This window comes from Cetorhinus maximus, chromosome 6 (genome assembly GCF_964194155.1).
Source record: "Cetorhinus maximus chromosome 6, sCetMax3.hap1.1, whole genome shotgun sequence".
Taxonomy (NCBI): domain Eukaryota; kingdom Metazoa; phylum Chordata; class Chondrichthyes; order Lamniformes; family Cetorhinidae; genus Cetorhinus; species Cetorhinus maximus.
In genome coordinates, this window is record NC_135884.1 from 42,297,088 (window position 1) to 42,310,956 (window position 13,869).

At 40.1% G+C, this 13,869-nt stretch overlaps 1 protein-coding gene across 8 annotated transcripts in view; it reads right to left on the reverse strand.

The window, feature by feature from the left end:
- magi1b (membrane associated guanylate kinase, WW and PDZ domain containing 1b) overlaps positions 1–13,869 on the reverse strand; it is a 457,254-nt gene that overhangs the window by 274,746 nt on the left and 168,639 nt on the right. The window lies entirely within an intron of this gene.

Sequence of the window (13,869 nt, forward strand, 5' to 3'; positions counted from 1 at the left end):
GATTAACAGGTTAACTGATCATTATCAGATTGTTGCTTGTGGAGGCTTGCTGTGTACATAATCATTTGCCATGCTTCCTACATTATAACAATGTTTACTTCGCAACTACTTGATTGGCTGTAAAGTGCCTTGGAATATCCTAATGTTGTCATAGGCACTGCATAAAAGGAAGTCTGTCTTTCTAAATCCTTTCAGTTTCCCCACATTCAAAATCCTCTTTAAAACTTTTCTGCATATACTGCCTTTAATGTATCGAAATGTCCTACTTGAGGGTCAGACACAGAAGGAGAGGAAGGCAAATTAGGAGCTTAAAGGAGCTACTGTAATGGAAGGTACTGAAGAGCTGATGACACTCCTTGTTTTATGTTCGGGAAATGAAGCAAAGCTGCCTGGACAAGGTAAAGGATGTTGTAATATGCCTTTAAGGATTGCAGCATGGCATGCTTTCTTCCTGTATTGTCATGTTGCAATCCCTTAAAGGCAAATTACAACAGAGGATACCTTATACCTCAACAGCAGGAGGAGCAATAGGAGAAGTATGGGTGGTGGTGGAGAAGAGGAGGGTGTCGGCATGGAAACGAGCCAAACCATACTTTGTCCAAAATGATGTTTTGAAGTCTTACCAGTGACATAAGGAGAGTAGTCGTTTATAAGTGGTTCTGAATGAATGTATTCCAGATGTGACTGGTGACCTGGACCAAAACAAGTGATTCACACTTGCAAGGATCATGAATTATCCCATCCCTCCTTATTTGTGACTACAATTCCATAAACCAACAACTGCTTAGTAAGTATCTAGTTTTTCCAATTAGCTTTCAGATTACAGTTTGAGGCATTTTGATGTAACTCCTTCAATGAGAAAACAAACCTGTTTAAATGTAATTTGAAAAAGTTGACTGAGAAAACCGAATCTAATTCCACAATGTTGCTGTTAAGGAAAGTAAATGTCTTTATCGATTTATTTAAGATATCAAGTCACTCTGCACCATTTCTATGTAATGACCTCTGTATCATTTGTCTAGGTTTAGAGGCTTTGGCAGCAGCTTTGCTTTGCAGGTGCAATGGCGTGCGTCAAGTGGTTTCCTACTCCATACTAACTCTCCATGCAGGAGACAGAGAAATTATTCACTCTAGTGCTACCAGCACAGTATTTCAAATACTTCAGTACTCCCCAAGGTAAGGAAAGTTGTAAAATGCCTGTTATTTTAAATTAGGCCATGTGTAGTTGTTTGGTATTGGAGACTGATCACCAGCATAGCAACAACTGACCCTAGATGATTGATTTGTTGTATCACATTTATATCACAATGCCTCCAGGGTTGTTAATAGAAAAGAACCTGTACACTTGACCCTGGAGGCAAAGTGCCAGCAGCCAGAAAAATTAAAACAACTGCTGCCAGTCCAATTCTGGACATTCATGCCCTGAACTCTGACCAAGCAATGCAATTTTGGCTTCATTGCTCTGTATGGACTTTTGCCCAACTCTGGGGAAGGTCTGTAGCCAGGACAGTAAAGTTACAAAATTGACTACAGAGCAATTGTTCAAGTTCAAGATCACAATCCATCCAGTTCAGCTGTCCATCTCTGGTTCAATCTGCCCTGGGGTACAGGCAGAGTAAATTTAGAATTCAGTGGATCACCTCATATCAAATAACTATGCCATTAGGGAATGTAAGATTACAAAGCTTTTAGGATAACAATCAAAAATGATCATTTGGTTATACAGAACTTGAATACTGCTGAAAAAGGACATCTTTTGTCAAAGCTTTTTATCCTACACTCATCAGGACAATTCACATGAATAACAATGGAAGGGAAACAACAATTTATACTGTATGAGAAAAGAGTGCCGATTGGTTGGCAAGTGTACTCTGATTGGTAGAGGTGTTGCCATAAAGAATGCAGCAATTGATGGTGATTGACAGTTAACTGCCAAGCATTGTTTGAAATTTAAACCAGGCTGCTTGATTCCGAATGATCAGGGCATTGCCCTGTGGAGTGAGTCTGCAAATGGCTGTCACTTATTTTGTTCAGCTGAAACAGGCACAATGTGTGTACATATTCTTTCTGTCTGCAAAGAACAGGGACCTGTGTATTAATATATGTAGCTTCCAGTACACACAAATGCACCATACTGCGAGCTTGACTGACAATCTTAAATTGGCTGTCAGTGTAATTCTTAGCACACTGAGGATTATTTAGCAAATGTTGTCCAATCACAGAATCACATCTACTGTTGGACATTGTGTTTTGAGTTTTGCAAACTCGGGCTGGTTGAGTACGGTCTGTACCTTGTCCATTGTGAACAGCAGAAGGGACATTGTCATGAGGAGACATTAATGTCTATATCTACAATGTTATTGGAAATTATTGTTAAATTGGAATTGTAGTAGGGTCTGTGTCTGTGTGTTTGTGTGGCTTAATTGAAATCAGATATAATTAAAGGTATAGCACAGCATTTACAGTTGGAAGTGCTACCTGACACTGGTGAGTCACAACTGGAGGTAGTGAGACTTCTATTACAAATGAAGACGCTTGAACTTAAACAAGCAAACGAACTGAAAAAACTTGAATTAGAAGCAAAGGACAGAGAAATGACATTTCAAAGGGAAGAAGCAGAAAGGCAGGAAAAAGAAAGGAAGCTGGAAGTGGAATTTCAGGCAAGAGAGATGGATAAAGAAAGAGAGGCAAGGGAAAGAGAGAAAGAAAGAGAATACCTGATTAAAAGGTTGGAAGTTAGAGATCTCAGATTCTGAGGAGAGTTCTGATGATGAACAAACCTTTAACCTAAAACCCAGTGGGGAGATGTTTAGATTTGTACAAGCTCTTCTAAAGTTTGAGGAAAAAGATATTGAAGCATTTCTTATTTCATTTGAGAAGATAACTAAACAGATGAACTAGCCACAAGAGTACTAGATGTTATCATTACACTCTAAGTTGGTGGGTGGAGCACATGCTTTGCTGTGTGAAGAAGTATCGGTGAATTATGATGTGGTGAAAAAGGTTATTCTGAGTGCATATGAGTTGGTTCCTGAGGCATACAGACAGAAATTTAGGAATATGAGAAAACAGCCTGGGCAAACATATATTGAGTTTGAGAGAGTAAAACAAAATAATTTTTACCGGTGGATACAGGCATTAAAAATAAAGAGAACATATGCAGCTCTTAGAGAAGTAATTGTTCTGGAAGAATTTAAAGTTTCAATTCCTTCAACAGTGAAAACTCAGGTGGAAGTCCAGAGGGTTCAAATGATAAGGCAAGCAGCAGAGATAGCTGATGATTATGAGTTAGTTCATGGAGCTAATCCTTTTCTTCATCACCCTTTTAAATCAGAAAATGATAGAAAGTGGGAAGGTGAAAGGAAGGTGGGTAGTCAGGGAAGAGGAGTAGCTGGAAATTCCCAGGAAGTTTTTTCTCAGAATAAAAAAGGTGCTGAGGGTAGAAGTGACATTCAAAAGTTGAGATGTTTTCATTGGAATAAAGTGGGGCACACAAAGTCAGTGTGTTGGAAATTGCAGGGAAAATCTGTTGGATTATTGGTGTGTAGAAAGGTTCTGGAAGTGATAGTACTATGGGTTCTGAGGTTCAGGCACAGGAGGAACCAGCGGTTTGTGTACAAGGAGGGAGAATCAGTGATAGGTAAAGAATTGGGAATGTGTTCACAGATTACCCAAGAGAATTCTGAAGAGCAGCTTGCAGAAATGTTTAAAGATGTTGTGTGTGAAGGGAAAGTACTTCCATGTATACAGGATGGAGTAGGTAAAGAGGTTAAAATTTTACGAGACACAGAGGCTAATCAATCCTTAATGTTGTGGGATAGTGATAAGTTCAGAGGGGTGATAATAAGTGGAGATGCTATACCTACCCCCTTGTGGAAGATAAATCTAAAGAGCAAATGGAAGGCAGATGAAGTTATTGTTGGAGTAGTTGAAAAATTGCCCGTTGCAGTTGTTCAATTTATTTTGGGTAATGATATAGCTGGGTCACAGATGTGGGTGATACCTATGGCAGTTGAGCAGCCTGTAGAAGTTGTTTCAAGAGAGATTTTATAGAAAGAGCATCCTGGATTGTTTCCAGATTGTGTGATAACGGGATCACAAGCACACAGGTTGAAACAAGAAAAACAAGAAGGGCAGGCAGTTCAAAGGCAGGAAGAAAGTGTCAACATCCAATTAGCTGGCACTCTGTTTGATAACATTATTCAGAAGGAAAGGCTACAGGACAATTCAGCTGAAGTGTTTAACTCAAGGAGGTTAGTGGAGTTACAGAAAAATGATTTGTAATTAAAACAGTTATATCAGGTAGTTTACTCAGAAACAGAAGCAAAATGCATTCCAGTATGTTATTATCTTAAGCGCGATATTTTGATGAGAAAATGGAGGCCGGACCATGTTTCAGCCAGTGAAAGCTGGTATGAGGTGCATCAGATTGTTATCCCATTAGGTTATAGAAATGAGGTTCTGAGAATTGCTCATGAGATTCCAATGGGGGGTCATTTAGGAATTAGAAAAACACAGGAAAAGATACAGAGGTATTTTTTTGGCCAGGATTGAATAGGGATGTAGTTAAATTCTGTAGAACCTGTCACACGTCAGGTGACGGGGAAACCACAAGCAGTGATTAAGCAGGCACCTTTAATCCCAATACCAGCATTTAAAGAACGTTTTACTAGGGCCATGATTGTTTGCGTAGAACCCCTCCATAAGACTAAAAGTGGAAATCAGCACTTACTGACAATAATGGATGTCTCTACCAGGTTTCATGAAGCGATACCTTGAAGAAATATTACAACCAAGATGATTGTGGAGGAGTTAACTAATTTTTTCACAAGGTATGGTTTACCTAAGGAAATACAATCAGATCAGGGGTCAAAGTTTATGTCACAACTGTTTAAGGAAGTAATGAACAGTTTGGGGATAAAACAGTTTAAGTCAACAGCTTATCATCCGGATTCACAAGGAGCTTTGGAAACATGGCATCAAACTTTAAAAAACTATGATGAGAGCATACTATCAGGATTATCCACAGGATTTGGATACAGGAATTCCATTCTTATTATTTGCTATTAGAGACGCTCCTAAAGCATCGACTGATTTTCGCCCTTCTGAACTAGTTTATGTTCATGAGGTAAGGGGACCACTGAAATTGATTCATGAGAAATTGGTGGGCCAAAATTCAGAAACTTTTCTCCTGGATTATGTATCAAATTTCAAGGAAAGGTTGAACAGAGCATGTGAGTTGGCTAGGGAATATTTAAAGATATCACAGCAAGTGATGAAAGTGGAAGCAGATAAGAAAGCTAAAGCTCACAGTTTGGTTTCTGGAGAGAAAGTACTAGTTTTGTTACCAGTTCTGGGTGATTCATTAAATGCGAGGTTTAATGGACCTTACAGGATTGAAAAGAAATTGAGTGAAGTAAATTATATAATAAATACTCCAGATAGAAGAAAGAAGCAGAGGATGTGTCATGTAAATATGCTTAAAAAGTACTTTGACAGGGAAAAGGAACAAAAAGAGGTATTAGTGATGGTGGATGATGAGAAAGAGGTAGAAGTGCAAGATTCTGAAATTGATTTTCCTCTAATCAAATTGGATAATGAGGGGATACTTGAAAATTTAAGTGAAATATTGAGATGGCTTCGAAACAAGTGTCAAAGTGATTTGGAAAAGCTATTGCAGTCACACAAACCTATTTGTGGGAATAAGTTGGGAAAGACAAATTTAGCTATACATGAGGTGTCTGTACAGGCTTCATCTTCAATAAGGCAACATCCTTTTAGATTAAATCCGGCAAAGTTATCACAAGTACAAAAATAAATTGATTTTATGCTTCAAAATGATATTATTGAGTCTAGTTGCAGTAACTGGAGTTTGCCTATTGTGCTGGTACTGAAACCAGATGGAATACAAAGACTGTGTGTGGACTATCGAGGTGAATGCGGTGACAAAAGCAAATTCATATCCTATACCACGGTTGGAAGATTGCATTGAGAAAGTGGGACAATCGAAATTTATCACAAAGATTGACTTGCTAAAAGAATATTGACAGGTACCATTGTCAGAAAGAGCAAAGGAGATATCAGTTTTTGTGACACCAAATGGACTATATCAGTTTAAAGTCGTGCCATTTGGTATGAAGAATGCACCTGCGAGATTTCAAAGACTGACAAACAAAGTATTTGCAGGTCTAGCCAATTGTGCTGTTTATATTGATGATTTAATAGTTTTCAGTCAGATGTGGGAGGAGCATTTACAGAATCTGGAAGAATTATTTACTCAATTACATGAAGTTAATTTGGTAATGAACTTGGATAAAAGTGAATTTGCAAAACACAAGCTATGTATCTAGGCCATACCACTGGACATGGTAAAGTGGCTCAGAGAGATGTGAAATTCAAGGCTATCGTGGATTTCACATTGCCTACAATAAAATGAGAAGTTTTGGGGTTTCTGGACATGAGTGGGTTTTAGTGGAAATTTGAAAAATTTTTAGCAGTGTGGCTGCTCTACTGATTGAACTATTAAAAAAGAGCAAGAAGTTTCAATGGACATTGGAGTGTCAGAAGTAATTTGATAGTTTGAAAACTGTATTAACTATGACACCAGTTTTGGCAGTAACCAATTATGCCAAGCAATTTAAGTTGGCTGTTGGTGCAAGCGATATAGGCATTTGGGCCACACTGTTAGAATATGACACGAGTTGAAAAACCGATAGGGTGTTTTTCACGGAAGCTGAATGTACAACAGCGAAGATATTCAACGATCGAAAAAGAAACTTCGGGTTTAGTGTTAGCTTTGCAGCATTTTGAAATTTATGTTGCAAGCAATTCATCAGAAACAATGGTTTATACATATCACAATCCTTTGAAGCTTTTGGATAAATTTTGACGCAAAAGTGCAAGACTTTTCAGGTGTCACTATTATTACAACCATTTAATTTACGGATTATACATGTTGCTGGTAGAGAAAATCTGTTCGCAGATACATTATCAAGAGTTTGAAGCTTAAAAGAAATATTGGACATTTAAAGAAAACCTGGACACTGAACTGGAATGATTTCTGTTGATATCAAGGACTTGTGTATTTATATTATTATGTTAATGCATGCATCTGGTAATGTAATAGTGTAATACGTATAGGAGATAGTGTGAGATGGGTTATTAAAAAATGAAGCCATCTTTTAAAATTATGATGGTTCATTTTTCGATAGGCAGGGGGATGTCATGAAGAGATATTAATGTCTATAATGTTATTGGAAATTATTGTTAAATTGGAATTGTAGTAGGGTCCGTGTCTGTCTGTGTGTGTGTGGCTTAGTTGGATTAAAGCTAGCTAGTCTGGGTGCTTTGATGTATAGTAGTTTGAGATGGTAATTGAGTAAACAGTAAGTAAGGATAGAAAGTATATAGGACATTTGCATTTGTTGAATAAACCATTCAAAAGAAAGGGTGAAATCCTGCACCTCGCTAGAGAACACCAAGCAATGTGTTTATTTTTTTCAGCTTACTAATAAAATTGGTGGAATGAAAGGGTTTATTGTTAGGAGAGGTAAAATTAAAAAGCTTCATCATACAATGGAAAATTTACATACAAAGGGGAAGCTAGGTATAAACAGAAAGGAGTTTGTGTGTGTGAGTAGAGGCATTTAAGATCTGACCAGCCTGTAAGCCTACAACTGGATCTGCAAAGGAACCAATGCAAGGCACCTCATTTTGAATTTGTATGGTCAAATGTGCTTTGCCTGGTGTCTGTTTAAAGTCTATGGGTTATTGTTGCCTTGGTGAAGATTTACTTGGGAGTGATTAATTTGGGGATTTGTTTAAAAGTTATTCCAGTAGTATTTGTAGACATGTGTATGTGTTTAATTTGTTGTTGAATTAATAAATGTTTAATTTAATTTTATATTAAAAAACCTTGAAGCTTGGTGGTTTTATCCCTGAATTCAGAGCTGCATCTCGAACATTCCAATTAAAAATATAGGTTATGACAATTGTTCAACTTTCCCTCTGGGATTTAAGCAACTCAGCCTTTAGCAACTGCTGTGTCATAACAGACATGCTGCTTGATACAATCCACCAATCTTTGGGATGTACGGCCTACATACCTAGCATCACACTGGCACTGAAATTCATATACCACATTACTCACTTGTCTGATAGGTAGAACGTCTTTTTGGCTTAACAGCAGCATCCCGTTAGTGGCGAATACCACTCATATTGCTACTGCATAGTAAGGTATAAGAACATAAGAAATAAGAGCAGGAGTAGTTCATTCAGCCCCTCAAGCCTGCCCTGCCATTCAATAAGATCATGGTTGATCTGCCCCAGGCCTCAGCTTCTCTTTCATGTCAGCTCCTCATAGCCTTCAGGTCCCCGGTATTTCAAAAATCTATCTACCTCCTCTTTAAATACATTCAGTGATCTAGCCTCCACAACTCTCTGGGGTAGAGAATTCCAGACGTTCACTACCCTCAAAGAAATTCCTTCACATCTCAGTTTTAAATGAGTATTCCCTTATTCTGTAACTATGTCCCCTAGTTAGAGATTCCCCCACTAGTGGAAACATCTTCTCAACATCTACCCTGGCAAGCCCCCTCAGAATCTTGTACGTTTCAGAAAGATCACCCCTTATTCTTCTAAACTCCAATGAATAAAGACCTAACCTGTTTAACCATTCTTGATAAGTCAACCCCTTCATCCCAGGAATCAGCCTAGTGAGTCTCTTTTGAACTGCCTCCAATGCCAGTATATCCTTTCTTAAATACAGGGACCAAAACTGTACACAGTAATCCAGGTGTGGTGTCACCAACACCCTGTACAGTTGTAACAAGACTTCCCTATTTTTAAACTCCAACCCCTTAGCAATACAGGCCAAAATTCCATTTGTCGTCTTAATTACTTGCTGCACCTGCATGTTAACATTTTGCGTTTCATCCACAAGAACATCCAGATCCCTCTGTGCTGCACTTTTTTGGAGTCTCTCTTCAATTAAATAATAGTCTGCCTTTTGATTTTTCCTACCAAAGTGCATGACCTCACACTTTCCTATATTAAACTCCATCTGCCAAGTTTTTGCCCACTCACTCAACCTGTCTTTTCTCCTTGCAAATTCCTTACGTCCTCATCACAACATGCCCTCCCACCTATTTTTGTATCGTCAGCAAATTTGGATACATTACACTCTGCCCAATCCTCCAAGTCATTAATATAGAGTTAGTAAATAATTGAGGCCTTAGGACTGATCTTTGTGGCACTCCACTAGTTACATCTTTTCAACCTGAAAAAGACCCATTAATCCCGACTCTCTGTCTTCTGTGTGTCATCCAATCCTCAATCCATGCTAATACATTACTCCCAATACTGTGAGCTCCTATCTTGTGCAATAACCTTTTATGTGGCATCTTATCAAATGCCTTCTGGAAATCCAATACACTACAACTACTGGTTCCCCTTTATCAACTCTGCTTGTTATATCCTCAAAGAACTCTAACAAATTTGTCAAACACAATTTCCCTATCACAACATCATGTTGACTCTATTTTTACTTAGTTCTGTTGAAGGGTCATTCGGACTCGAAAAGTTAACTGTGTTCCTCTCCGCAGATGCTGCCAGACCTGCTGAGTTTTTCCAGGTATTTTTGTTTTTGTTTTGGATTTCCAGCATCCGCAGTTTTTTGCTTTTATCATGTTGACTCTGTTTGATTGCGTTAATCTTTTCTAAATGTTCTGCTATTTTTTGCTTAATAATGGACTCTAGCATTTTCCCAAGTTTCCTGCTTTTTTTCTCCCTCCCTTCTTGAACAGGGACATCACATTAGCAGTTTTCCCATTGGCTGGGACCCTCCCAGGATCCAGTGAGTTCTGGAATATTTCAACCAATGCATCCACTAGCTCTGCAGCCACTTCTTGTAAAACGCTTGGATGCAGGCCAACAGGTCCTGGTGACTTGTCTGCCTTTAGGCCCATTAATTTGTCAAATACTCTGTCCCTAGTGATAGAGACTATTACAAGATCTTTCCTCCCATTAGCTCCTTGCTTATCTGACATCTTTGGAATGTTTATAGTGTCCTCCACCATGAAGACCGATGCAAAATATTGGTTTAAATTATCTGCCATTTCCCAGTTCCCCGTTATCAAGTCTCCAGTCGCATCTTCCAAGGGTCCCACGCTCACTTTAGCCATTGTCTTTCTTTTTATGTACCCGTAGAAGCTCTTGCTGTTAGTTTTTATATTTCTTGCCAATTTACTTTCGTATTGAATTTTCTCTCTCTTTATTAGTTTTTTAGTCATCTGCTGCTGGTTCCTAAAAAATTCCCAATCCTCTGGCTTACCACTAGTTTTTGCCGCTTTGTATGCCTTAGTTTTTCATTGGATACACTCTTTGACCGTCTTTTTTAACCACGGGTGGTTCATCTTTCCCATCGAGTCCTTCTTTTTGACCAGGATAATTTTTTGCTGAGCGTTATAAAATATCTGCTTAAATGTCTGCCACTGCTCATCCACTGTCCTTCCCCTTAGTCTATTTTCCCAGCCCGCTTTAGACAACTCTTTCCTCATACCTCTGTAATTGCCCTTATTTAAGTTGAGGACACTGGCTTGAGACCCAAGTTGCTCGCCCTCAAACTGAATTTGAAATTCTACCATGTTGTGATCACTATCCCCTAAAGGATCCTTAATTACGAGATCTCTTATTAATCCTACCTCATTACACATTACTAGATCTAAAATAGCCTGTTCCTGGGTAGGTTCTGCAACATATTGCTCTAAGAAACAATCCCTGATGCACTCTACAAATTTGTCTTCCATGTTACCCTTGTCAATCTGATTTGTCCAGTCAATATGCAGCTTAAAATCACCCATGACATTGTAGCACCCTTTTTACACGCCTCCATTACTTCCCGATTTATACTTTGTCCCACAGTGAGGCAACTCTTCGGAGGCCTACAGACGACTCCCACCCCTGACTTCTTCCCCTTGCTATTCCTTATTTCCGCCCAAACTGATTCCACATCATGATCGACTGCACCTATATCGCTACTCACCACCGCACTGATACCTTCCTTTATTAACAAAGCTACCCCACCTCCTTTTTTGGAACATCGAATACCCTTGAATAGGGTAGCAGCCTGAAACAGCTAGCTTCACCTGCTGCTCAAAATTTTGAGATACCTTGCCCTTCCAGGGTAATCTGAGGTAGACTGGGCACTTTTAGTGCCGAAAGTGACAGCCTTAGGCCCATTCATGAGTTCACGTGATATACAGCATGAAATGATTTGATCAGGGTAGCCATTATCCTGCTGGATGCCTTTGAACTGCCTTGTTACAGCATCAAGCTTGCATGCTGAGCAAATGGCTCGGGCCCAATTTACAAAGTTGCCGATAAGGCCAATCTTATAGCGCGTGGAACTGTAATATTAAACAGTGAGGTAGACTTGCAGTAGATGGTGGTAGAGAATCCCCTGGCAGGTTTCTCAACTAGTATGTCAAGGAAAGGCAGTTCATTTGACTGCTCCATTTCAAAGGTGAATTTGAATGCAGGATTCAGCCCATTATGACATGTAAGGAAATTATTACATGCAGCTGCGGATTTAAATATAGCAAACGTATCATCCACATATCAGAAATATGTGAGGGGTAGGAAGCTAGGTGTCATTCCGTTGAAGACACATTTCTCATGGACCCAACAAAGACGTTTGCAAGAGCTGTGCCTAGAGGGGGTCCCATGGCAACACCATCTATCTGGGCATACATGGCGTCAGAGTCCACTTACCAACCAATCAGCACTCTTCTCATACAGTATAAATTTGTTGCTTCCCTTATGTTGGTATTCTTGAGAACTGTCCTGATGAGTGCAAGATGAAAAGCTTCAACAAAAAATGTCTCCTTTACCAGCAATAATCAAAAATGATCGGCATTTGTATCGCACTTGCTATACAGGACACAAAGGCTGACCAAAAACACAGGTTTGATCGGGATAGGCCCCGCTGGGGCCAGGATTGGAGGCAGGCAGGAGCTCAAAAACAGTGCCACCAGCCCGTGTGCGGGTTCCCCAACTCCATCCCACTACAGGGCCATTAAAGCAGGGTTGGGGGGGCGGGGTTTGGCATGGCTACTTGCCTGCATGCAGTAGCCAATTAAGGTCGTTATCAGCTTATTAAGGCCAATTAAAAGAGGCCAATTGAGATTTTCCACTCAGCCTCCAAATCTCCGCAGGTGGTGGGGGCTAGTTTAACCATAACAGACCGGGGTAGAGGTCAGTGCTCCAGGCAGGCCTAGAGCTTGTCTGGGTGCTGGAGCAGCTACGAGCTGCCCGATAGAATCTACCCCCACCCACAATGTGGCCTGGCTGCTAAAGCCAATTTTTAATTCGAGGTTTAAAAAGATTGGCGACCAGGTGCCTCCATTTTGAAGTGCCCTCTCTCCTATTTAACTTCCATTGAAGCCTGCAGCTCCTTTCAAGCTGAAAGGCCTCTGATTGGCCCTCCAGCTTCGAGAGCCTGCCCACCATGCCTAATTCAATGGTAAGCCCGCTCTCTGGCAATTAATTGACCACCTTCGGGAAAATCACTTTGTGCAAGCATTTCCCACACAGCACGGGCTTCTGACCCAGGTTTCAGCCTAACGACAGGGTTCAGCTCCCAGAGAAAACCCAACCCACAGTTTCTGCTGAAATATCTGACTGACTGTATCTTACTGTGAAAACAACAGGCTGCCATCTGCCATCGCCACATTAAACATTTGGTTACCGAGGCCTAATTACATTTGAGGTGGTTGAGCCTTGCGGAGCTAAAACAAATGTCTCTAATTAGCCCTGCAAATCCTACAATGGGCAATGGCAGGTGGGAGGGAAATGATTTCATGCTCTTCCCTTTCACAAACAATTGAAGTGGGTGCTTTTCTCTAGCTGTCTGAACTTATATCAGGATTTATTCCCAGGGAAATGATTGGACACTGTTGGCCCTGAGTTGTACTGCTGTCTACTAAACTAATTGCACAGCTCTGCCTGGGTGATAAACAGCAGCTCAAGTAATGCACAGCCACATTGTATGGTATGCTTAGATACGCCTGGTTTCAGCGGGTGCAACTTTATTACGTGTTGTGGCAACTGGGGCTAGTTTTGTTTTGTCTTGTTTTTCCAAAAAAATATATGGGTCAAGTCAGTGTCAATTCTAACCTGAGAGAAACAGGTGAAAACAGAAGGTGGGCAGGGGATCAGAGGAATAGATTCTCCCTATGTCAATATAATTCTTTTAATCATCTCTTTACTTCAGTAGTTTAATGTCATATTGCACAGCCCCACCCCCGCTGTACCTCAACAGCACCATTGTTATGGGCGCACATTCTATTAGCCTAATTTGGATTCTTGGAGATTGATGCCCTTGAGCCAACTCCCAGCATTTACATTACTAAATCTGGCAGCAGCTTCTCGCCCTTAAAAATTGGGGCTACCAATTTGCTGCTAGGACCAGAGCACCAGATCTTGCAGTGTAAATGCCAGGAGTCACTTTCCCACACAATTAGAATCTGAATTAACTAACATTAATATTAAAGCAAGTTATAAATGCAACAAGAGATCTCCAAAAAGAACACAGGATCGAGATTGATGGGGTGAGTTTCTTTAATCTGGTGACTCACGGTTGGTGTTCTGTTTGTCATAACTAAAATAAGACAAAATACTTGATAGACATTGAACCAGTTGCTTTTAGAGATATGCCCCTGCACAGTCTACCCCTGCATACCCATTGGTACTTCCCAGCCAAGGCTGTCAGTACTTCCTTCACTGACCCACCATCGTAAACTTGTCTTGAACATGAAGACTGCCAGCCTCCTACAGAAATATAATCAGCTTCAGAATTCTGAACAATCTTCG